Below are 26,304 nucleotides of genomic sequence, written 5' to 3'. Positions count from 1 at the left end.
AATTATAGAGTTTAACATCTGTGTAAATATTTTGATGAATGGAGTTATTTGCAACAAAGTATCACTTGCTGTTCCGTTAATGCCTATAGAGGCACTCTATTTTACCTTTATTCAAGGCTTATGTTTGCAATGGATTATACTACTTTAAGGTAACCTTAGTTACAACTAATTACTAAATGCACTTTATTTCAATTGGTTCTATACATATATTTTAAGAAATGTCATTTCCTGTTCTGCTGTTTGTCTGAGGAAGGCTAAATATTTGATTTAGCCATTAATTTGGAGTCATTAAACGTCTGTTTATTTTACGAAGTAGTCTCTCATAGTGTTCTTGTTCGTTGTTACGCTCTTTTGGTTCAACTGGAGATATCATGGGGAGCGCACAGGCATCAGCATCCAGAGTATTCCGCCAGTTCTTGGATGCCATGTACGCACATGCCAGTGAGCATGTATATTTGTTCAACACCCTTGAGGTGTTGGCCAACAATATATGTCACTTCCACCAAATAACAGGATACTATAGTGGGTGCTATAGACTGCATTGCACATATGCATCAAGCATCACCTGGTGATCAGGGTAGGGCCTACATCAACCACAGGGGCCTCCCCTCCATCAACTGCTAGTTTGTGTGCTATGCCCAGGGCATTATAATGAATGGGTGCGCTAGCTGCCCTGGAAGCTATCACGATTCCCACATCTGGCATCTGACACCGCTGTACCAGAGATTTGCCAGTGGGGACATCCCCTATGGTCACCTAGTGGAGGATGCTGGTTACACACTGGAGCCGTGGCTGATGACACCCATCAGAAATGCACACATGCCTGAACAAGAACGCCATAATGAGGCACACGCACAGACCAGACTTATAATAGAGCATGTGTTTGGGATGCTCAAGGCATGGTTCCAGTGCCTGTACACATCCAGTGGAGCCTTGCAGTACTCACCAGCTTCATGTACTCAAATTGTTATGGTATGTGCCATGGTACACAATATGAACCTGTGGAAACAGTTGCAGCAAGACCACCACAGGGCAGGGCCACACAGCCCCCTACCAATGCCAAGGCCTGCACAGGCACAGAGTGACTCAGAGGAGGAACAACCTGAGCCTGCCCCAGTAGGCAGATGGAGGCATGCCCAGTATGCCCTGGCCTTGGCAAAGAGGCAACACATAGCACATACAGTGACACAGTAGGGACCCGGGGAATGACATCTCTCTGACTCGCACATACAGTAAAAGGGATGCCAAACATGACACCACCTGTACTCAACCATGTATAGGGAGTGTACTATATGCATCTGACATAGGCAGCCCTCCAGCACCATCCTCAATACTGGCACACCCACAAGGTAAGTCAATCTACCTACCAATTGCCAAATGTAGTAGAATGTGTTGTTACCTGTATCTATGGCATGGATGTAAGCATGCAAGGGAATTGGGTGGCTGAATGTTATGGCAGCACATAGTAGACACCCATAGTGGCACCATGACATCTGTAACACATACTGGAGTCACCACAGTAGCCAGTACTACACAGGGTGACAAAACCCACTCCAGTAAATTTGCTGGGTGACGTGTGTCCATATGACTCTGACATGCCAGTTAGGGAGGTTCACATACCCAACAACAGTCTCAGCCAGCAGGACAGGAGTAGACAAACACAAACAGAGCCTATGCTATGGCCTCTGAATGATGCCTATGGGTAACCCCCTGGCCTACACAGACAGACTACAGTAGGTCAGGCAGTGGGATGTTAGTTCTACAGGGTAGGAAGTCAGACACTAATATGTAGGGCAACCAAAGCTAAGACCTGTAGTACACTAACATGCCTCTAGTCAGTATGATAGGTTAGAATACAGAATGAAATAGAGTACCTGACATACCAGTACAGTCATAGCAAATGTGTGCAAGTGCCAGGTGTGCCCCGCCATCCTATGTAGACATGTAGAAACAGTATGGTGTGCCACCCCAATCATGTGTAGAAATGTAGAAACAGTCAGGTGTGCCCCCCTAATCCTGTGTAGAAATATAGTAACAGTCAGGTGTGCCCCTCAATCCCATGTACACATGTAAAAACAGTCAGGTGCCCCCCCCAACAACCCTATGTAGAAATGTAGTAACAGTCAGGTGTGCCCCCCAATCTGGTGTAGAAATGTAGAAACAGTCAGGTGTGTCCCCCCACAATCCTATGTAGAAATGTAGTAACAGTCAGGTGTGCCCCTCCACTCCTATGTAAACATGTGGAAACAGACAGGTCTGCCCCTTCCCCAATCCAGTGTAGAAATGTAGTAGCACTCAGGTGTGCCCCTCAATCCTGTGTAGAAATGTAGTAACATGTATGAGTAGGTATAATATGAGTGGAGCACAGATGCCCAGAGGTGGCCAAGGTAGCAGGATAGGTCATAGCATTTGCACAATATGCAGGTCTGTATGTGTTAGCAAGGTGTGTGTTTCATAATGTGTGAGAGTGGTCAGTATGTATGCATGTTGAGGTAAGACCTGGTGGCCATTGCCCACTACTGCTGATGACAGGGACAAGCCCTCACAACTACAGTGCCAAGGACAATCCCCACCAGTATAACACATACTAGCAGTAAGCCATTGTAAATGTATGGTGGTAATATGTGTCACCATCTGAAAGACTGACATGGCATGGCTGTTGGGGTAGATATACAAGCAATACACAGGGGAAAGTACCCCAGACATACAGTATATATTGTGTCACTGTGAAATGGAGACACCCTTGGAATTGTACATACAGGTATACATCAGATTAACTGGTTCTGTAGTAGGGGATAATGGTGATGTCTGCCTGAACACCTGCAGATCACAAAGGAGGAAGGACTGATGTATTGGAAATCAGCTGATGTATCTGCACATGCCAGCATAACTGAAATGCCCCATGCATATCTGTGTGTCAGATGTAAGTAGTGTCCATAGCACACATGCACCCAGCCACACAAACACCACCCACAGGCACCTCTCTGGTAACATCCCTGCTATGGGGAATGAGTACAGAAAGACCCCACCTATATATGGCAATAGTGGAAGACTGCAACATGCAGTGCAGGTGTCCCATGCAGGTGTGTCCCTAGCTCTAGGTAGCACCCTGCCAGCATCCACACCACCTGATCAAGACTGATAGAAGGTATTGGCATGAACACCTATCACACCTACCCTGTCACCCCAGGGGAATATACTGTATGGTGGTCTGGGACTATAAGACTGACAGAATGCAATGGCCTGCCACATCTGGCCTGCAGCAACATCTAATGCCCCACAGGCTTCTGCCTGTGTCTCCCATGTACTGCCAATGCATATTATGTCATGGACACCCAAATAACAACATAACACACTCCACATAAGCTATATGCAAAACTATGTGGACAAACCACACTAACATGTCCACCATGTCCCACTGCATGAACTGTGGACCAACACTAATACACCCCGGTGATGGGGTGATACCCTTAGGGAAAGTATCAGACAATGTATGCATAATGTATGGAAGAGGTTAGATTAACAGAGGGGGGTGTGGGAGCATGGGCAGCATGGAATGTGCAGGGTCCGACACCAAGCTGTGTGCACACACTATCCCTGGCTGCAAACACATAAATGGGTGGCTACACACCTGCCCATACACCACAACATGGTAAATGTCCTGACCCATGGCCCCTGCCTCTGGTTAACTTGTGTGAATCTGTGCAGCTGTGAGGCATTGCCACAGCAAGATAAGCCCATTCTGTCCTGTTGATGGGCGGACAAGTATGGGATCCTCTGTCTGAACTGTACCAAGGTGCTGAACCGGATACACAAACCCAGCACCAAGTGTCTTCCGCTCCCCCTCCAGAATGGCATAACTTACCATGAATATGTAGGTGTCTGCCCACAATACCTAACACAGCTGCAGTCACCCTTGTCCTCCAAGTCATCACTGTGAGCAAGAATGTCCACCTGACAGTACATGAGGATAGAAAACATCACTGTGCATAACAGTACATGTCTGAATATCTCTGCTAACAGCAGTACCGTGCAGCTGAAGCAGCACAGACACAATCACCTACAGTACACACTATCCCCTGCACAGTTTGTTCCCATATTGCCAAATGATCAATGGATACCCTGCAGAAACAGTATGCTATCTGTAGGTGTACAACACAAAGGTCTGCACTGCAGTACAATCTGTCTGGAATCGATCCACACATTCAGTACAGAAGGGCATACTGGGCATGCTCACACACAGACAAATGAAGGCAATGTCAGTCAACAGCATACTGAAAGGTCATACTGGACAAGCTCACACACTTAAACAAATGAAGGCCATGTCTGCAAACAACAGTGGACCGGACATATCTGGCAGTTGCAGATGTTAGGGCAGACACTCCTCAGTATGCACCACTCATGCTTTGCACACACACTGGATAGGAATACAGGCATATATCCAAGGACAACACACTATAATAAGTCAAAAGTAGACATACATAGATGTGTGGAAGAGAGTGACTGTCACAAGGGGCCATTTATTATGAGGCCTGTTCCACCCAGCACACAGCCAAATGGCTACAACCACATGAGGTTCAGATGTCACTCACTGTAGACCTTAGCCACTGGTATCTGTCAGCATTATGGACTATGTGGTGCAAGTGCTAGCTGTGCAACATGACTGTACAAGGAAGTAGTCATCTAACAGCTGTATGCACGTACCTGTGGAATATAATCCTGCATGTGCTCGCATGTGGTGTGTCAACCTCTAGATGAATGGGTTATGGCCCATGCACACACACTAGCCTCCCCAAAGCCCTACTATGACAAGCCTGCTGACATCATCCTCTTTGAAATGCACCCTTGTGAAAGGTGTAGGCCAGTCATCTATGTGGCGCTTCCTATAATTGCGTACTGCTGTACTGTGATAAACTAGTTAGGTAGGAGCTCTAATCACAGACATGGCAACTGTGCGTGTGTGTGTGTGTGTGTGTGTGTGTGTGTGTGTGTGTGTGTGTGTGTGTGTGTGTGTGTGTGTGTGTGTGTGTGCATGCACTTGTGCATGTGTGTATGTGTGTGTGTGTGTGTGTGTGTGTGTGTGTGTGTGTGTGTGTGTGTGTGTGTGTGTGTGTGTGTGCGTGTGTGTGTGTGTGTGTGTGTGCATGTGCGTGTGTGTGTGTCTCTGTCTGTGTAGAGAGCAATGCTTTTTAGGCTAGTCACAATCACTACAATTGAAATGCCCTGCTTTGGCAAGGCTGCTGATGTCATACACTGTGAAATTCACCTCTTGGAAAATTGTAACTCAGTAATCTCTGTAGCGTGTCCTATATCTGCGCACTGCTGTAGTGTGATAAACTAGTTAGGTAGGAGTTCTAATCCCAGACATGGCAACTGTGTGTGTGTGTGTGTGTGTGTGTGTGTGTGTGTGTGTGTGTGTGTGTGTGTGTGTGTGTGTGTGTGTGTGTGTGTGTCTGTGTAGACAGCAATGCTTTTTAGGATAGTCACACTCACTACAATTCAAATGCCCTACTTTGGCAAGGCTGCTGATGTCATACACTGTGAAATACACCTTTTGGAAAGTTGTAGCCCAGTAATATCTGTGGTGCATCCTATAAATACATACTGCTGTAGTGTGATAAACTAGTTAGGTTGTAGTTCTAATCCCAAACATGGCAACTGTCTGTGTGTTTGTGTGTGTGTGTGTGTGTGTATGTGTGTGTGTGTGTGTGTGTGTGTGCACATGTTTGTGTGTGTCTCTGTCTGTGGAGAGAGCAATTCTTTTTAGGCTAGTCAGATGCACTACAATTCAAATGCCCTACTTTGGCAAGGCTGCTGATTTCATACACTGTGAAATACACCTTTCAGAAAATTGTAGCCCAGTAATCTCTGTGGTGCGTCCTATAACTGCGTACTGCAGTAGTGTGATAAACTAGTTAAGTAGGAGTTCTAATCCCAGACACGGCAACTGTGTGTGTGTCACTGTCTGTGTAGAGACCAATGATTTTAAGGCTAGTCACACTCACTACAATTCAAATGCCCTACTTTTGCAAAGCTGCTGATGTCATACAGTGTGAAATACACCTTGTGGAAAGCTGTAGCCCAGTAATCTCTTTTGCATGTCCTATAACTGCGTACTGCTGTAGTTTGATAAACTAGTTAGGTGGGAGTTCTAAACCCAGACATGGCAACTGTGTGTGTGTGTGTGTGTGTGTGTGTGTGTGTGTGTGTGTGTGTGTGTGTCTGTCTGTGTAGGGAGCAAAGCATTTTATGCTAGTTATACACACTACGATTCAAATGCCCTACATTGACAATCATGACGATGCCATTCACTGTGAAATACACCTTTGGGGAAGGAGTACTCCTGTAATCCCTGTGGTGCATCCTATAATCGCTTCATGCTGTAGTGTGATATAGAACTCTGATAGGGGTTCTCTTCCCACACGTAGCAGTTGTGGATGTTTTGTGTGTGTTTCTATGTCTGTGCAGGGAGCAATGCATTTTAGCCTAGCCACAGTCTCTACAATTCAAATGTCCTACTTTGACAATCCTGCTGATGCCATTCATTGTGAAATACACCTTTGGGGAAGGAGTACTCCAGTAATCCCTGTGGTGTGTCCTATAACAGCTTCATGCTGTATTGTGATATAGAACTCTGGTAGGGGTTCTATTCCCACACATGGCAGTTGTGGATGTTTTGTGTGTGTTTTTATGTCTGTGTAGGGAGCAATGAATTTTAGCCTAGCCACACTCACTACAATTCAAATACCCTACTTTGGCAATCCTGCTGATGACATTCATTGTGAAATACACATTTGGGGGAAAGGTACTGTCATAATCTCCATGGCGAGTCCTATAACTGTGTACTTATGTAGTGTAATAAGCTAGTTAGGTAGAAGTTCTAATCCCAGACATGACAGCTGCAACTGTGTGTGTGTCTGTGTTTGTAAGTCATATCCTGTGTGGAGGTGGTTGTGAGTGTGTAATAACTGGACTCAATGTGGAGCAGGTTTTGCGTATTTCTTATATGGTGGCCTGTGTATATATCACAATGTCCACCATACAGGGATAACAGATGTAAAATAGTCGAGAGGCTGGGATGCAAATCCATACCCCTACATTTGACATCAAGGCCAGGCAAACAAAGTTAGCAACCACTGTATCACCCAGAGAACACTCTCAACCCATGTGTCAAGCACACTCACACTTGCTAGGCAACAGCCGTTATGTTGGTAGCACCCTGCATATTGCCCACTGATAGTAACCATGGTGTGATTGCAGTGGGCTACAGAGGGCATGGTACCCTGTCCATCTGTCCAATAGGCATGTACATGCTGACAGTGCACCTTCCCCATGTTCCCCACTGGACACCTGCAACACCTGTGGTGCCATCAAATTTGACCCACAAACAACATACCATGCCTGAAAAACATGCCCTGTATGGACAGATGCCACTGACACCAGGGAATGCCAGTATCATGCTATCAATGTAGGGGCAAGGTGAACATGCAGTCCATTAGCAGTCCTCACCACATGAGGCCAGGACTGACACATCTGATGATAACAATCTGTGTACACAACATGGGCCAGACACCCCAGGTACAGTTCCACATGTCACTGTACATGCATGAGGGAGGTGTGCACATCCCAGACACTGACCATGTCAAGGACGAAGGAACACATACATGGCAAGCAATGCACAGCATTGGCCACATGCAATAGTCACCCAGGTGACTGGATGGTGAATACAATACCCACCTGTGTGGGCAAATCCAGAAACTACACCCTGAGCCACAATGCAGACCATTGTCATGTGGACTTATGTCAAGGTATACCCATCACTTAGCCTTGTATAGCTGTCTGGCACAGTCGACCACTACAATGCACCCATGCATGGCAGTACTGGCACTGTGTGTGTGTGTGTGTGTGTGTGTTTATGTGTGTGTGTGTGTGTGTGTGTGTGTGTGTGTGTGTGTGTGTGTGTGTGTGTGCGCGTGTTGTATGATGCATATGATCATACTCACACTCACTACAATCCCCATACCGAAGCATGCTGTCCAATGTCAGACACCTCCACATACCCTTTGCCCATATAACCTCTGTATGACCCCTGTGGTACATGTGATACCTGCCACAGTAATGTGTTGTGGCTATCTCACTAGTGATGAGTTGTATTCCTGGCCCTGCCAAGTGTGTCAATGTGGGTGCATCCCTGTGAGAGTGTGGCTGTGTTGATACTGGCACCTGTTCATGCAGACAAGCATGTGTACTGCACCTACCGCATAGCTAACATATCCCTGTTGCAGATAACACTCACCATCACATATACGTTTTGAGGGCTCCTCAACATGTAACCTATGTGGCACATCCAATAACTGCATAGAAATGTGATAGCACTACATAGCTGTCAGGGGTTTGATACCCTGTGCTGGTAGGTGTGTAACCCAAACATGCTTAAGTTTTACTCTCCCACCCCTCCCTGACTTTACTTTGCTTCTGTCTGCCTCTCTCACTCCCTCTCTGGTGGATGTGGAGAGCTACACCTGCTTTGCTTATGCAGCAGCATGTGTATTTTAAGTGATGCTCTTGATCAGCTGATGACTTCTGCACGAATTTCAGCCCACCTCTAGCTGATTGCATGTAGAACAGCTGTGATAACATTCACATTGACAATTGCATGGGAACACACTCCAATATCTAGGAACATCATGTTGGTGTTGGGCCTTTTCATTCACTGTTAGCAGGAACTCGTTCTGTTGTTTGGCAAACAGCATCTAAGGTGGACTGGGGATTTACCTCTAACAACATACACTGTGGAAACAGGGCAACAGACAGGAGGGGGATGTGCCTGACCTGACTACAGACTGTAAGTTCTGCTATACTGCATTTGGAGTAATGTTGGTTTAATGGGGTGTGTGTGGATATGGCTGTCCTACATGTTTTAATAACTGCCATGTCAGTGCTATGTTTATGAGGAAACTCCATCTGTAAGGTCATCTGCAGACTGGGCAGTATGTGGTGCCTTTTGCTTCATGTGTTACCCACAGAGCACCACTCTGTGACCTGCAGAAGGTAGTGTGAGGCTTGCAGTCTGTAGATGGTGACAGCCATGAGAGTTACTGACTTCATATCCCTTATAGGACATATGTTGCAACAAACTGTTACAACAGAAAATGTATGAGGTTATCACAGCAACATGTCAATATTGGCCCTGTGTATGTGCCTCCAGCCACAACTCTGTCAACCTTTATACATATGTCATGCAGTAAGAGATGCATATCTGCTGTATAGTATAATTAATGACATCATATCTGATAACAAGCCGGTGAGATATCAGACTGCTACACATGTTATGTATAGCAGGGATTATATTTGATGGCATAACCTGGACATTCTGTGGTTGTGTGTACACTACTGAGGTCTGTATACATAAGGTGAATGTCAACAGTCTGTGTATTGTCAATATGTACTGTGGCCTGTGTACAGACTGTGGTAGATGTCATTGTTCCTGGTCCCATTCTATCTGATATTACATGCTGCTGCACTGTATGTTACCCTATCAGCTTACTTGTTTTTAGGGCCATGCACACACATGTCCCATACCATAGACAGGCATCGGACCACACTGTGTAGCAGCCCAGTATATGTAGGGTTAGTGTGTGAGTGGCACATATGAGGATAGTGTCGAACAGATAGTCCATATACTATAATATTATACTAGCTTACCATACGTGGCTGTGGCTGTGTTCACATTGGCTGTGGTCATGCACTTTCACACTGCTGTATCGTACTCTGTGCGGGTCTATATTATAAGCATGAAAGATGAATTCCACGAATGCTAGAAGATTGACACATATACGTCGATCTACCACAACAGCGAATGACGGAAATGCCGAAATTCAGAACGCTGAACAGATTCCCAGAAGCAACAGCACCATATAGGTAAGTTACACCAAAGTAAACAAACACAACACAAAACTATTTTATAAATGTTTTTTCAGGGGGGCAAGTCCCCTGCACCCCCACACTCCTCCTTCTTTTATATACCAACTCCGAGACTGCTCTACAGTGGGGAAAATGATATATTTCCTCAGCCCCACAATCCCCCTGCTGGTCAGGGAAATCTGTTTGGCGTTGTGTCTTTCGAAATTTCCATCCTTTGCTGTTGTGACAGATCAACGTATATGTGTTGATCTTCTAGTGTTCACCAAATTTATCATTCGTCGTTCTGATATAGACCACTCTATACTGTGACATGCTTGTAGAGCTTGCTATATATGCAGGTACATGTGTATTCGCCCATAGGAAATGTAGGCAAGTGTTGAGCCAGTCTGCCTGTAGTCTGCACAGTGCTTTGTTTAGAGGAGAAACCAAGCACCAGACAGCTCTAGGATAAAACCAAAAGGTTTATTAACACAAAAACACAACGTAAAATGCTTGACGAAACACCACGTTTTTCGTCTATGCAACAGACTTCATCAGACAACAAGAAACAAGTTAAAAATGTATAACATATATATATGCTGGGACGAGGTGTTTCGTCAAGCGTTTTACATTGTGTTTTTGTTTTAATAAACTTTTGGTTTTATCTTAGAGCTGTCCAGTGCTTGGTTTCTCCTCTAAACAGTGCTTTTCATTTGGTTATTTGTTTTGGGTTTGCACTGTTCTTCTACTTTTTGTGTCTGCACAGTGCTTTGTTACATGCCTAGCAGCTTAGTGTACTTACCCAGTGGAATGTTATGTCCAGATACTTGCCAGATGTACTGCTGCCGGGCCTCCCTTAACAGTCATGTATGTCATACAGAGTAGTGGGATGCTGTACAGATGTATGTCAATATCTAGTGGGTAATATGTGGCCATGGCACCTCTGTACCAGCAGTTATTATGTGTCAGGACAGACAGAGGTGTGTGAATGCATAACCTATGGGGGAAAATGTATGCCAGTTGTTATGTGTTATACCCATCTACATGGCTGTTAACATCCACATTGTCAGGCTTGGTCCACATGTCTTGCACTAAGGGGTTCTGTGTATACCTCTGGACTATCCAGAGTGTATCAGTATATCCACATATATTGGCCAATATCTCTGCTGTAGTCCACAGGAGCATTAAGTGCTAGCAGCAGTACTGTACTATAATGCCCTTAGGATGTCTGTCAGTAGCCAATAGCGCACATGTTAAAAGCAGATGTGACCTCCCACACACACCATGTCTGTGAAGACAATCCCTATTACAGTAGCAATACTCTACAAATATACCTGCTAAACACACCTGACATCCCCTTGCACTATGAAGTTTGGACTATAGGGGCTGAGGTAGGGCTACACTCCATGTTCCGGACATATGGTGAAATATATGTATATATAATTATCCAGATATCTATATAGATATATACACATATACATATCGACATATATAGATGGATATGTATATGTACACACATATATATATATATATATATATATATATATATATATATATATATATATATATATATGTCAACACCCAGATATATACATATACAGAGCAATATAGGTCTACACATATACATATAGGGATACATATGCACATATACGTATGGATATCTACATATATATTGACAGTAGTAGGAATTATCAGAATAGATATGAATGCAGATATAGTTATAGATATCTACATATATGCCAACATAACTAGGCATATCTGTACACATAGGATGTGCATACATATATAGCTAACCATATATCTATATATGCATATATCTATATATACATACATGTATATATATATATATATATATATATATATATATATATATATATATATATATATATATATACATATGAAGAGATGTACACATGGCCATATATATGTAGCACTATACAAATGTGTATACAGACATATGTATGAGTATACATGTGTATGTACATGTAGACATATATAGACCTATTATATGTATACAACCATATTCCTGTCATGAGTAATCTCACAGTTGTGTATACCCTCCCAGATGTATCTCACCATATGCATCTGCTATGTGCACATGATTAAACAACATATGTGATGCAACAGACATATTAATAACAAGGACTACACAATTCAGGAACTAAAGGCAGTTGTTCAATACTACTCAATATGTGTATTGACAGCTATATTGGTAAAAACAACAGCTGTCTTTACAGTGGTCATGGGGTAGGGGTTAAGTGTTATGACTTCAGTGTACAGGGTCCTGGGTTCAAGACCTGCAAGGGTTGTTTATTTTGTTGTTGGGCTGTCGGATACAAAGTGGTTAAGGCAGTTTTGAGCAGCTTAAAGTAGGTTTGCACAGGTTTCCGAAAAGCTAAGCAGTGATGAGCTATGGGTAAAGGTATGGGCACTTACACAGTGTAGTCTTCACTTACCAGTGCACAAATCAGCTCATCTGTTATATTGTAGCAATGTTGATACTTGCTAAGCATGGCTTAGCCCTGGTAACCAGGTCACACCACCCAGTCTGATAATCTGTAATAAGTGTATGTAATGCCATGTACAATACATGCACCTATGTGCTGTCATTACTGTAGCAAGGGGTGTGAGTGTCAAGTGTGGGACACGTATATATATATATATATATATATATATATATATATATATATATATATGAGGCCTGTACAACACAGTTATCCATGTGAATGTGTTACATAAAGGTGTAGTATCCCAGGGTACATGCTGTCAAACTGGCATGTAGTGTATCATGGCAGTACTACTGTTGACAGTGCTAACCCAGGCAAGAGCAGAGTGCTAAATGCTGTATTGACAACAGGCACACCTATGGGCATAGCTGGACACCAAGGCCTCCTTGTTGTATCCCTGGTGTGTGAGCTGTGTCACAGTATATTCCTCTTACTGGGTAATGATCCGTCATGTGGTATGTAACTGTAAACTACTGTCTGTAAAGCACATGTTAGTGACAGCTTCAGACATGTAGTTATGGCATACATATTGCTGTCAGACATCTATCTGTCAACACACTCATGCTACTGCATAGCTACTTGCCAAGCTGATGACTGTCAGTCCCTGTACAGATGTGCAGATGACAGGCATCCAGCTGGGATATGTACAGGCAACCTAAACTTGATTAACACTGACATGCCTGCCCAGCTGTGCAAGAACTGGCACATATAGGAGATGTCACCCTGTACACACCACATGCCATGGGTACCTCCACTACACTACCACAGTCAACAGAACATGCTTGGGTACAGGTCTCCATCACAGACACTAACTATGTGTTGTAATGCATGTTGCATACATGTCAAATTGATCACCTCAGTGGCCATGTGTAGGAGGCACCTGGAGGATTGGCTGATTTATGCCATTCTCACCCTGAGGGTCACCCCAGTAGTGTCTGTTGATAGATTGCCTGCTGCCACTTGGCAGGTGGCAGGATGCCACTGTACACACAACCCCTACACAACCCACCTCCCCTTGGACAATAGCTACGTACACAACTATGACCACCTGCAGCAATGCCCCCCATACTGACACATGTGTACATGTGCATGACTGACTACAGCAATGTCTGTGTGTTAGCACACCTGTACTTGGGAATTCCATGAGGGCCTTCACTACCAATGCAACACCCATTGCCATAGTCAGTTGTGGCTGCTGCTGTATGGGACATTACATGTACCCTGTTAAGCTCCTCCCCATACCGGCTACAAGAGCCGTGCAGTACCAGCACAACAGTGTTTTACAAATGGGTTGATGAGCATGAGATACCCATTGTGTTTTGGCATGTGTTTGTAGTTGTGCATGTCCGTATATCTGTAGGGTACAGCATTCCAAGGCCACATACTCCTATTACAATACCCATTGACACACAGTAGTACAGATAGTGTTGTTGCTGCCCATAGGTGAGGCATGACATTGCAACACCCTACTACGTGTGTGGCATGTGCATTAGATGCATATCCCTGTAGTACCACTAATGGGGTATAATATGGGTTGTATCGCAGTCACAGCCAATGTGTGATGGTGGGTATGGCAGAGTGTCATCATGGGTTTCAGGGAGTACAATATACACTGGGGATGTGAGTGCTGTGTACACTGTCATTACACCAAGGTACACCCAGTATATGTCCCATTTACCACGTTATGGTTACTACTGTCACCATCAACCATACAGGTAACTGATACCAGAAGCCAAGCATAGTTATGCATGTGCTGTGTACAGCCTACCTGTAAAACATTGGACACATGGTCAAGTTAGTTAGCTGCGATAGGCCCTGGTATCTTGGATGTGTGTCTGGCTGTTATGTGTCTGTTAATGTGTATATGACGGTATGTCACACTACGTACTTTATATATACACCCTTTACATCCCCCATTAGCATACTGTACATGTCTGAGGATGTTCTGTATGTAACATGTCACCTGGGACACACCTCACCCTAAACGCTGTGTGGTGTGTGCAATGTAAGCCACACACTTCATTATCACTACATAGCTAGGTAGGGGTCTAGTCCCAATGTTACCAAGTAACAGTGTGCATGTATGTGGATGACTCTACATCAGGTTTCAGGGTATACACACCTCAGCGGGTCACCTGTCCATGTGGCACAGGCAATAACCATTTTAGTAACCTATGACATGTATTCAGCTGTACCCCAGATATGTCACAGCCATGGTGTCACCACAGTGCCACACTCCATTGGAGGTTGATGCATGTAGGATGCTTGTGTGCATGTGTGTGTGTTTGTGTGGCTGGTCATGCATGCACATGTGTGATTGTGGGGTGTTCATACAGCAGTACCTCCCTCTGGGATCATGCAGTACATGTACATGGACTGCCACATTACACACCATGAATACCTGTCATGTGTGTAATCACAGGACAGCTGATAGTATAATATGGTCTGTAGCATGGAACAGGCATCCAGAGGGAAGGGAGACACCAGTTACACCCTTAATACCACATTCAGTAGAGAGGTCACCTACAACCCACGTATGCAGCACTACAGATGCATTGGAGAAGTACTAGTCAACACCAGGGAGTGTATACAAATATTACAGTTGACGCATGATAGGCTGAAGGAGCAGCATATCTGGCATGTACTGAGCATTACATACACATGACACACCAGTGCATGATATTATGGATAGAATATAGTAGCCCACACATATAGGGGCCATGCTCATCATGTTCACACATACAGAGGGTGCATACCAAATGACAGCAGTGAGGCCATGTAAAACCACTACACACAGGTCAGGCAGGTAAAGTAGCAACATGCCTTGTGTTGTGACCACTTGTGTAGGCATTTAGAGGACTGATATGTTAATGAATGGTATCAATGTGTGTATGTTAACAAGAGTGATGCAGGATGGGTACCACATGGACATATACGTGGGATTGTCTGTAAAGCCATGGACAGGTAGGTATTATGGAGGGGTGTGTGTGTGTGTGTGTGTGTGTGTGTGTGTGTGTGTGTGTGTGTGTGTGTGTGTGTACTGTTAGGCAATGCTGTGCAGGTTTTAAAGTGCGTTTATTGTTTTCCCCCACAGGTGGCGAGGTGAGTCAGGATCCCTCCTGCATGCAATCTGATGTTGGTGTCCATAAAGACACTGAAGATAATGATAGCAATGTTGAGGCACAGGTGGGGTTGTCAGGGGCCAACACTGCCCCAACATTTGACATCCGCCTTTTAGCCTCCCCAACCCCACACACAGTTTCAGTGCCTAAAAACACCACATCACCAGTGGCCATAGTGGAGGGACAGCTGGCATTCAGTGACAGTGCACAGGAAAGTGTGGTAACCATGCCTACTGTGTCCAGTCACAGCAAGCATAGCCGGATGTCTGGCAGGGCACCACATAGGCAGATGTATCAGGGTGCTTGTGGTAGGGCCGTTGGACATCATGCCCCTGGCAGAGGCAACATAGGTGGTACCAGCATGTGCATGTTTCAGGCTGTCATGGCATGTATAGAACATTACCACTGACAGGACCTGAGGCTGCAGAGGGCTGCTCTCACATCTGCAAATGACAACACCCGTGAACTGGCTGGTGCCATCTGTGGATTAACTGAGTTCATGGATAGATGGTCTGGTGAGATGATGGCCCTCATCGACCATGGTCTGTCCATACTTGAAGGTGTGGTGGGACTGCGGTGACAGCTGCGTGGACGTAGGCCAGCAACGCCAACAGCTGGTAGTCAACGTGGATGTGCTAGGACTCCAAGGGGCTCCTGTAGTATCAGTACAAGCCCTGACACTGTGGGGTAGTGCTGTCCACACCACACCACAGCAGACCATGAGCACATGGTCCTGGCCAGTCCCAGGAGGGACCTGGTACCACAGACATTTGTCATTGTCAGGTGAGAGTGGCACATCAAGGCCTGTATCTGGAAGTGCCCATGGAACCCCTTGCAAGCACAGTCCATGTATCCATGGCCAGAGGCAGTGAACTGCACACCCTGCCAGGTATGGTCTGCAGCTGTCCATAAACACCTGCATAGGGCAGCCACATGGCAGAACTGTGTGCCTGCATACCCACACACTATGCAAACACACCTAGGGCAACCCCATATCTACATACACCACATCACCACGCTCAGCTCACCACAGTACACCCCTGTGACTGTACTACAGTGTAACACAGTACTGCAGTATAACATGTTGTAAGGAGTAAAGTGTAATGCATAAATGGCAGGTAGTGTAGCCATCCAGCAATGATGCCTTATAGCAGTTAGTAACACTGGTTGGTTGTGGTCTCTATATTATTATCCATTTGTGACCAATCCAATACTCTTACACTGACAACCATCAGAGCATACCATGGCTATGGGGGGTGTACACACCTTTATTGATTTGACGCACGCATCTTTGATCTGCCATAGGACCACATCACCACATATCTTAGCAGTACACGAGCCTGATATGTGATATATGTCCTGCACTTTCACATGCAGTGTCTATGGATTGTGTTAGGTGTGCGGCTGCTGACCGCAATGCATACACACCATGTGGGCATATGTGTGCACATCCTTATAATGACGGTTTATCGCACCTATTGATGTGTGTACTACAGCAGTCACTACTCCTGACAGGGGTATACCAATGTGGGCCATCTGCATTTGCCAGTGTATGTTCAGTCTGCTCTACAAATGTCCCCCTAATTGGCATGATTGTAAGGACTACTCATGTGAACATCCCATGGTATTCACACATTGCCATCACTATTGCTGTGGGGCTAGTGTTACGGCTCCCACAGGTCCTGAACCTGAATATGTGCAGATAGAACCATTCCTAGCATCCTTAGGATCCCTGCTGCGGTTCACTGGTGTGTCATGCTGATCCCCCCTCCTTCAGCCTTTATGCAGGTGCATGACAAGTACACCCTACACATGTGTGTCACTTTGCAGTGTCCCATACATTGAACACCACATGTTACAGCCTAGACCCAGTTGATAATGTGGACTACTGCAATGCCTTATGCCATAATGTATCTCTGCAGCAGTTGCCATTGTCCTACAGGTATATGAACTGGTGTTGCAATGAATATGGGTATTGTTCCGAACATGTCCCTACTGTAGACCATGTCTCCCACCATTATGTTACTCCCTGTGGACACATTCTGCAATGACAGGATGTTAGTTATCATGCAGGAGTCTGACATACCCTTCCAATACCCCATCATGGTCACCCCTGTTACGCCGTGCATTTCACAGCAACAATACTTGCACATGTACAGCATGCATTCAGGGTAGGTGTGTTAGATGTGTGCATGGAATATACCATCACCATTACATGCCCGGTGTGTTTGCAAGCATTTACATAAACCATACTCACCAGCTACAGGCTGCTGCCTTGGTGGTATCCCGGAGGGACTACATAAGAGGGTGAGAGATGCAATGTCAGTGGGCACAACTGTGGCAGTGCTACAGGGTGGGTGCAGTATTACAATACATCAATGGTACATTTCCACAATACTACCACATCTGGACATCTGTTTATCACTACAATGCAGCAACACAATATATCTATGACATGTCAGATATGCATGATCTAGCTGTACTGATGCGGAGGCCAGTGTGTGGGTGCCACCCACTCCACAAAGGTGTCCAGCGGTTGGTGGCTGGCTGGATGGGCAGGGCCACAAGGCTGGCCAGGAGCTCCTCCACACATGTCTGGGGGGATAGATGGCATGGCCCCTCCTGTGGCAAGGTGACTCCCCTGGACTGCTGCAGCATGCTGACGGGCATTGCGAAGCAGGTCAGTACAATGATGCCGGACCTGATCATAACTGCGGTTGTGCAGTCTGACATCATTGACCCTGTGGACTAGGTCATTCCACAGGGCGGTCCACTCCTGCTGTTCATGGGCAGCCCTGCCAAACAGCACTGGGTAGTGCTGGATGATGAGTGTGATAAGCACATCATTCTCAGCTGTCAAATAGGTAGGCAAGCATGCATGTGACATCTTGGCTGAAAGACATAAACATGGAAACAGGTCTGAGCAACTCATACAGCAAGGTTACCACAGTTTGTAATACACATCTCTGTCACCCCCCACCATATCAGCTTCAACAAACTGTACACACAACTTATTAGGTATGGCTACAGCTTACCTACCAGTGGGACAGATATTGTATTGTACCACACTTTCTGCTATGTGATTGTAGCCATGTTCCCTGTGTGGACACTATCATTGCTGGCCTGTTACAGACTATTCACCGGCATGCCATTGTCAGTGCTACTATGGTTCCATATATGCCTGTATTATGGCTGCTTTGTGGTTGCTGCACATCTGACATTCTATGTTATTGGGGATATCTGTGCATGCTGCTGGACATGTTCTGGGATTGTGTAGACTGTTACTACCAACATATGTTCTATAACAGTGACACAATAACATGTATATGTACTATTGGCCAGCATAACCTCCTCTCCAAACCCATCTGCCCATGTTAACTGGCCACATCACATGTGTGTCCCAACCTAGGGCCTCCCCATGTACTGGTCCAGCAATACCATCAGGTGGAACCAACCCAGGGGGTGTTGTCCCACCCTGGAGGCACACACAGACATGTTCCTGTCCCCTGAGGTCAGGTCCAGGGTCTGTTCCATGCCGGGCTCCAAAGACACATGTGGGATGTGCTACATCACTCTGAGGCACCCAGTACACATTCACATGGCTGACATACTCCTCCTGCTCAGCCTCCAGGCCAGGCACCTTCAGGACATGGAATGCTGTTGTGAGTTGCAGTGGGTGAGAGGGCTTGTTCTCATTGTGCCCATAGTGGGGCCCATGGGGCATCCACATCACAGACCACACACACCATCCAGGGTGTTTACCCTCCACATGTGTCACATACCACCCCTGTAGACTGTTCTCTATATCTACCAACCCTAACCATCTCCACAACTATACTTGCCATACTTTCCATATTCCCATTGCATACTTCACAGGAGAAGGCAATGTGGTCCCAACAAGGGATTAACATGTGACATACCCATTCATGTTGCAGACACTGCCAGCTGCAGATATATGTGTGTATTGCTATGTGTGCTGTTGCCTCACACATAGCATGCATCACTGTGGTGGTAATATAGGGGACATGTATTTACATATATATGTGTTGTGTGTGTGTGTGTGTGTGTGTGTGTGTGTGTGTGTGTGTGTGTGTGTGTGTGTGTGTGTATATATATGTAGACATGTGCATATAGGTATATATCTATATATGTGTAGATATATGTGATGTATATATGTGCTCATATATATGTCTACACATGGATATCTGTATATATGTGGGCATACATGCTGATATCTATATATATATATATATATATATATATATATATATATATATATATATATATATATATATACATATATAGATATGTTGTATCTGTTTAGATATTTATATATATGTATATATATATATATATACACACACACACACACACACACACACACACACACACACACACACACACATACATCTGCATGTTGGAATACATTCCCTGTGCTGTTGAATGACTGGTCTGGATGATATGTTTGTATAAACAGCAAGGTTATGTATATCTGAAATGGCTTAGTGGTAAATCACTTTGGTTATGGTATGCAGGGTTCTGGGTTTGAGCCTTGTAGAGGCTGTTTATTTTGTTGCTGGGCAGAACAAGGGCAGTTGGATATAGTGTGATTAAGGCACTTTTGAGCAGTTGTAAGCGGGTTTGCGCGGGTTTGTGTAGAGGTAAGCACTGCTAACTTCCGGTTACAGTTTCTTGTACTCAGTTAGCTTCTAAATTGCTTAACCAGTGTAGGCATTGCTTAAACTCACACAAACAGGCTTAAACCCGCTTACTGCTGCCTAAAAGTGCTTACTCCTGCTTACCCCCGCGCTAATTTCTTTAAAGAAAAAAAAGGGTTGATAGAAAGTTGAAAAAGGCACACTAAGAGGGAAAGACAGTAGGGAAAATAGCTAGGGATGTGTAGGAAGGGTGTGGGAAAAGTTCATAGCTGCCTATTTCTTCTACAGCAACACCTGTGCATATGCACGTAATTTGCAGGTAGATTTGGACACTGAAACCCCTGGGAGGGGTTGAGGACAACAATAATAAGTCGTGATGCCAATTAGACCAGATTACATGTGTCTAGTGGACACGTGTGCAAAATGGACAGCTATGTATGGGGCAAGTTTTATTTTGGGAACAAATTGCCCTTTTTTTAGGTAGGAGTGGGATGTTGAGGAGGGATAGTAGGTATATTTGGGGAGGTAGGTTGGGTAGGTTAACAGACAGGACAAACAAGATGCATACAGGGGCAGTTTTTGACACATGTGGGGGGTAACCTTGATGGGGAGGGGTATTGGGAAATCGGAAGCCCATGAGCCCCCTAGTGGACACAGTGTGACTGAGGTCCCCACCCATGGGCAGTCACCACTGTGCCTTCACAGCCCTGAAGGTGGCTGTGCTGGAGGCTGAGTTGCAGAGCCAGGCTGATCCTCTAATCGCGACAAGCGGCCCTCGAGCTGGTGTAGCAGATCACCAAATTGTTGGTTGAACTCGCTACTCACCACAACCTAGACCTGGTGATGGGTGACATGTTCCTGCCCATATCCACTCCCGGGGGGTGTGCCCCATCCCCTGAGGCAGTTCCATCTGAAGGTGGTGCAGGACCAACTGACAGAGAGGTCCCGGGTTGCGGTGCCACAGCCAGCTGAGGTGGGACAGGTGGGTCCGCTGGGACTGGCCTTCCCAAACATGCTACAGTGTTTAGATTTTATCATCATATGTGGGTTAGTAATAGTCAACACATTCCAGGGTTAGGTATAACAGCATGCATAGATATTCCCATTAACCCAGACACCAGATATGGAACAGTTGCATAGCAAACAGAACACATGCATATATGGGACAACAGTGGTAATAAGAACAGCATGCAGGTACATTGATGGCACCATGCCACCAACATTGGAATAATTCAATATAGCACATGCATGGGAACAATTAAAATAGTTATCAAACAATTGGACATTATCAGAACACTGGAGTCATTACATACCGGTTGGGGTGGATATGTTGTTTATTGTTGGAGATAAGGTGGGGGGAGAGAAAGATGTCAATTAACAACTAGTATATTCCTGTAGTCCACATTACTTTCCTAGTCAGTGCTGTTATCTGTACCTTACAAGTCTTACTACACTACCCTATAGCCTTAGTTTGGACAGTGATATGGCTGTCATCATCGTTATACCTGAACTGATTTTACCTGCAGTATACACCTCTTACCTGGTATACCTGTGGAGGGAATGTTTGTTAACACTAACTGTTTCTACACATACTCCCAGATTCTGGGTTGATGTTGTGCACATAGCTATGCAACTCCTTCTGCACATACTCTGGCCATGTGTTGACCACACGCAAGTGTACCAGGACATATCTAGACTATTGCCCTCTTCAACCGTTAGTGACTTGACACACACATTTCCATGCTTTCCTACAGAGTTATATTATGTAGCACAATGTGGGCGACAGTGATCAGTGATACTTTATTATTCAATGAAACTGCAACACTCACAATTCCCTACAATACCAGAGTAAACAGTACCAGTACAGGGTATAATGGTTTTTATTTCTCAGCACGGTCTTCGTATCTGACGTACCTGTGGGAGCAATGTTTGTTAGCACTACCTGAATGTTGCCATTTAAAGTTCCAGATTACACATTAGTATTATGCACATACATCTCACTTTGTTGCTGTACAGACTCTGGTCACAGCTTGACAACATGGGGGTGTAGATAGGGCATACTTGGCTTATTACTCTCCTAACAGTTTTGGGAGTTGCTGCAGTGACAGGTTTGTTCTCATGGATGTTTGATAATCACTTGTATTCCCTGTTTGTTGGCTAAATATCTGGGATCATCCCACAGACCTACCAAGGGGACAGGTGGACAGGCAGTAGATATGGGCTCATATACTGGACATTCTGGTCTTATATGTACAGTTGTAGGGTATGGTTCTGTATGCAGCCTACTTCCACTCCCAGGATTCAGACCATGGCTGTGTTTGCTACAACTTAAACACTGTCCATCAGAGTTGTGTGTGCTATATAAATATTGTTGTATATCTCCTATCTGCTTTCTGTGTTATAATTATCCTGTGATTTTGCATTCTGACCTTGTATTACAACACTCATACAGATTTCCTAGTCAGTTATATTTTGCAGGACAGTGTGGGCGACAGTGATGAGTAGTACCTTATTATTCAGAGCAACTGCATCAGTCACAATGCCATACAATACCAGTGTAAACAGTACCAGTATAGGGTATCATTGTTGTATTTCTGGACATAGTGTTGGTATGTGACAGACCTGTATGAGAAATGTTTGTTAGCACTACCTGAATGTTGCCACACACAGTACCAGATTCCATATTAGTGTTATGCACATACATCTCACTATGTTACTGTACACACTCTGGCCACAGCTTGACAAGATGGGGGTGTAAATGGGACATATATGGCTTCTTAGTCTCATAAGGTTTTGGGGAGTTGCTAGTGTGCCATATTTCTTCTCATAGATGTGTGTCAATCAGTTGTATTTCCTGTTTGCTGCCTATATGTCTGGGATCATCCCACTGATTTCCCAGGGTGACAGGTTGACAGGCAACAGATATGGACCACTCTAATGGACATTCTGGACATATCTGTACAGTTGTGGGGTATGATTCTGTATGCAGACTACTACTACCACTGGTAGGATTCGAATCATGGCTGTGTGTGCTAAAAAAACAGTTCACATCTCAGTTGCATGTGCTATTCGGGTTTTGTTGTCTGCCTTTTCCAAGTTTTCTGTCTATGTGTCTCTCAGTTGTACTAAATGGCCTCTGGGGTTTACACCAGTCATATACAGGCATTCCTACATATTCTATTTATGGTGCACGGTGTGGGTAACATTGCTTATTACAATAGTACTATTACATGAATGCAAATCTACATTACCATATGATACCAGAGAATACACATGCAGCCCAGCAGTTAGACCTTTATTGTCAGGCTATTACGCTTTTATTTACATACATACTATATGAGTCTTTTCCTGCCATATTCTCTGGTGTATGCAATACTTGCCTTAAACAATACAGGTTTTATACAAGCAATTAATTTACTAATACTTTTAGATTTATTTCCTATGACAGTACATGCAAGAGTATTACTGACCTGCCTCACATCGCAACCTCTCCAGGTGACTGCTATGGACCTCCTGGTTTGTGGCCCATGCTACTGCAGCTGTGGAGGACATAAGAGGAATATTTAGCCATACCAATCCATGATATACATGAGCTGGCAATTATTACGCACTTAGTGGGGAGATACTTACACACAGCTGGGACATCCCCTGCCGTTCTAGCCTCTTGGATCCACTGCTCCAAGAGGTCCCCCTTACGCCGCTTCAGGCCTGCTCACCAGTTTGGGGTATGCCAGTGGCACTGGTGAGGTCACGGGCGAAATCATCCCAGGCATCCACCTTATATTGGGAACCCTGGTACTGGCCCTGCAGCAGTCTCTGTTCATGGTCTTTGACAAAGAGTCCTGCCATGACTCTATACTCCTGGATGTACCAGCACTGTGCTCGAAAGTGCACACCCTCTCCCCTTCCTGACATAGTGCTTGTAAGGGAAGCTACAAGTTATGAGATGTATTCCCGCCTCTTGGGTTTAAGTAAGGCAGATTTTCCACACTTTTTCGTGAATGGCCAGTTTTGAAAAGGCTAAGCTATGGGCAAACTTGCTTATCTAAGGTTGGCATTGTTTAAAGAGATATAACACCGGGCACATTGAGTTATCTGGCCTACACATTGCTTACACCTCCTAAGCTGGCCTGTGCAATGCTTAGGGTTGCTTACATTTGACTTTGCATTATATTTCCTATCTGGTATTGATTTATTATTCATTACATCTTATATGTATGCCTCGTATCCATGATTCATGTGTACGTACACTGTATGGGGTCCTTGTGTTTTATTGGGGACTTCAACACTTTATTACAATTACACCTGACTTCTGAGCTTACTGCAGTACTCCAGTTCTCATATTTATGTTATGTAGTTGGTTACGGAACATATATCTGTATAATGATTCCTTTCACAGCTTCAGTTTGATTTTACTATAGTGAAGACTTGTTTGCTGATAAATCATTCTTCTGTACTGTATGATGGCTTAGTGGTTAACTGCTGCAACTATAGTGTATAGGGGTCCTGGGTTCAAGACCTACAAAACTGTTTTTTTTTTGTTGATGAGTAGAACAAGGGCCGTTGGATGCAGAGTGATTAAGGCACTTTTGAGCATTTGTAAGCAGGTTTGTGTGGGTTTGTGTGATGGTAAGCACTGCTAACCTCCGGTTATATATGCTTACAGAGAGTTAGCTTCAAACTTGCTTAACCTGTGTTCGCATTGCTTACCCCCGCTCAAACAGTCTTAAACCTGCTTACTGGGGCTTAAATATGCTTACTACTTCTTATTGGTGCTTAAACCTGCTTACTAGTGCTTTATTCATTATGACACTGACACCTCACATGTGCAATGTGCATTTACTGCAGTACTCCAGTTCACAAATATATGTTATTTAGTGGGTTATGCAACAAAAATATTGGTCATAACGTGCTTTGCCATGGAAAATGGAATGTGGTGCAGTGGGACTCAAACTAGGAATGCCTGTTCGTAAGGCGAATGCTCTGCTCACTACACTATTGCTATGCTGCTTTATTTGCATATATCTTCCTTGTTATCCTCTTCAGCCATTTAAGCTGCATTAGCCGTAGCTAAGCAATGGGCACACCCATGCACCTATGGTTAGCTTTAATCAGATTTAAAAAAAAAGGTGGTTTGTTCATTTTATTTCTGTATACTTGCTGTTGTACATGAGGGGGACTGTTGGGGATATGCAGACACCTATGAGCGGTCTCGCTAATTTCTTAGCCATTTCTGCTGTTATATCATTGCGAGGGTGTGTATATTCTGAGAGCTCTGCTTTCAGACACTCCCCTGCACTCTTACACGCTCCATGTAAGATTAGGTGCTTAGGCAGGGCACCTCATTAATATGCATGGCACACTGCCATCCTGTTCCTAAACGGCCGCCTCCATGCAGGACTAAGCTAGTCCTGCATGGAGGAATAGTAAATCCAGGGGAAGATCTCAATCAATCTGGAAAAAATTAAACTACAGTCTTATTCAGTAAACCCAAATAATATATATAGAATAGCCATTAGATCAAAACAATATGAATAAAATAAATCACATTAAAGTGATTTTTATCTTAAGAGGTGAAAAAATATCAAAATAACAAATCTAAATGACATATTACGTTTTAGTAAATACAAAAAAATGAATAAAACAGAGACAAACTTTGATAGTAATGAACTAATAGTTTTTGAATGAAAATATACATTATAAATTAACTAATAAACATAAAAGTAAAATTGATTAGTCCTTTTCTTTTAAAGAGTTGAAATACCAAATTAAACATCTCAAAACCAACAAGGCTCCAGGATTAGATGGTATCATCTAGAATTGTATAAACTGCTACCTGACAATATTTTAAAAACATTATTGAACATCTTTGAAGAAGTTACAAGCTCTGCAAAAATCCCCCACCCCCCTTGGAGATACTTTATAATTACACCTATTTTAAAATCTGATAAAGATCCTATGTCATGTGCTTCTTATTGCCATATCTCACTTTTGAGTGTAGATGGCAAATTTTCATGTCTATACTAGCAAAAAGGCTAAACCATATAGGATCATAGGATCAAAGGAGATTACTATTCTAATGACCCTAAGGCCCTTACAAGCTTAGCCAAGTTT

The sequence above is a fragment of the Protopterus annectens genome, chromosome 1.part0 (assembly GCF_019279795.1).
Source record: "Protopterus annectens isolate FY-2018-M chromosome 1.part0, PAN1.0, whole genome shotgun sequence".
Lineage (NCBI taxonomy): Eukaryota > Metazoa > Chordata > Ceratodontiformes > Protopteridae > Protopterus > Protopterus annectens.
This window is presented reverse-complemented; position numbering follows the sequence as displayed.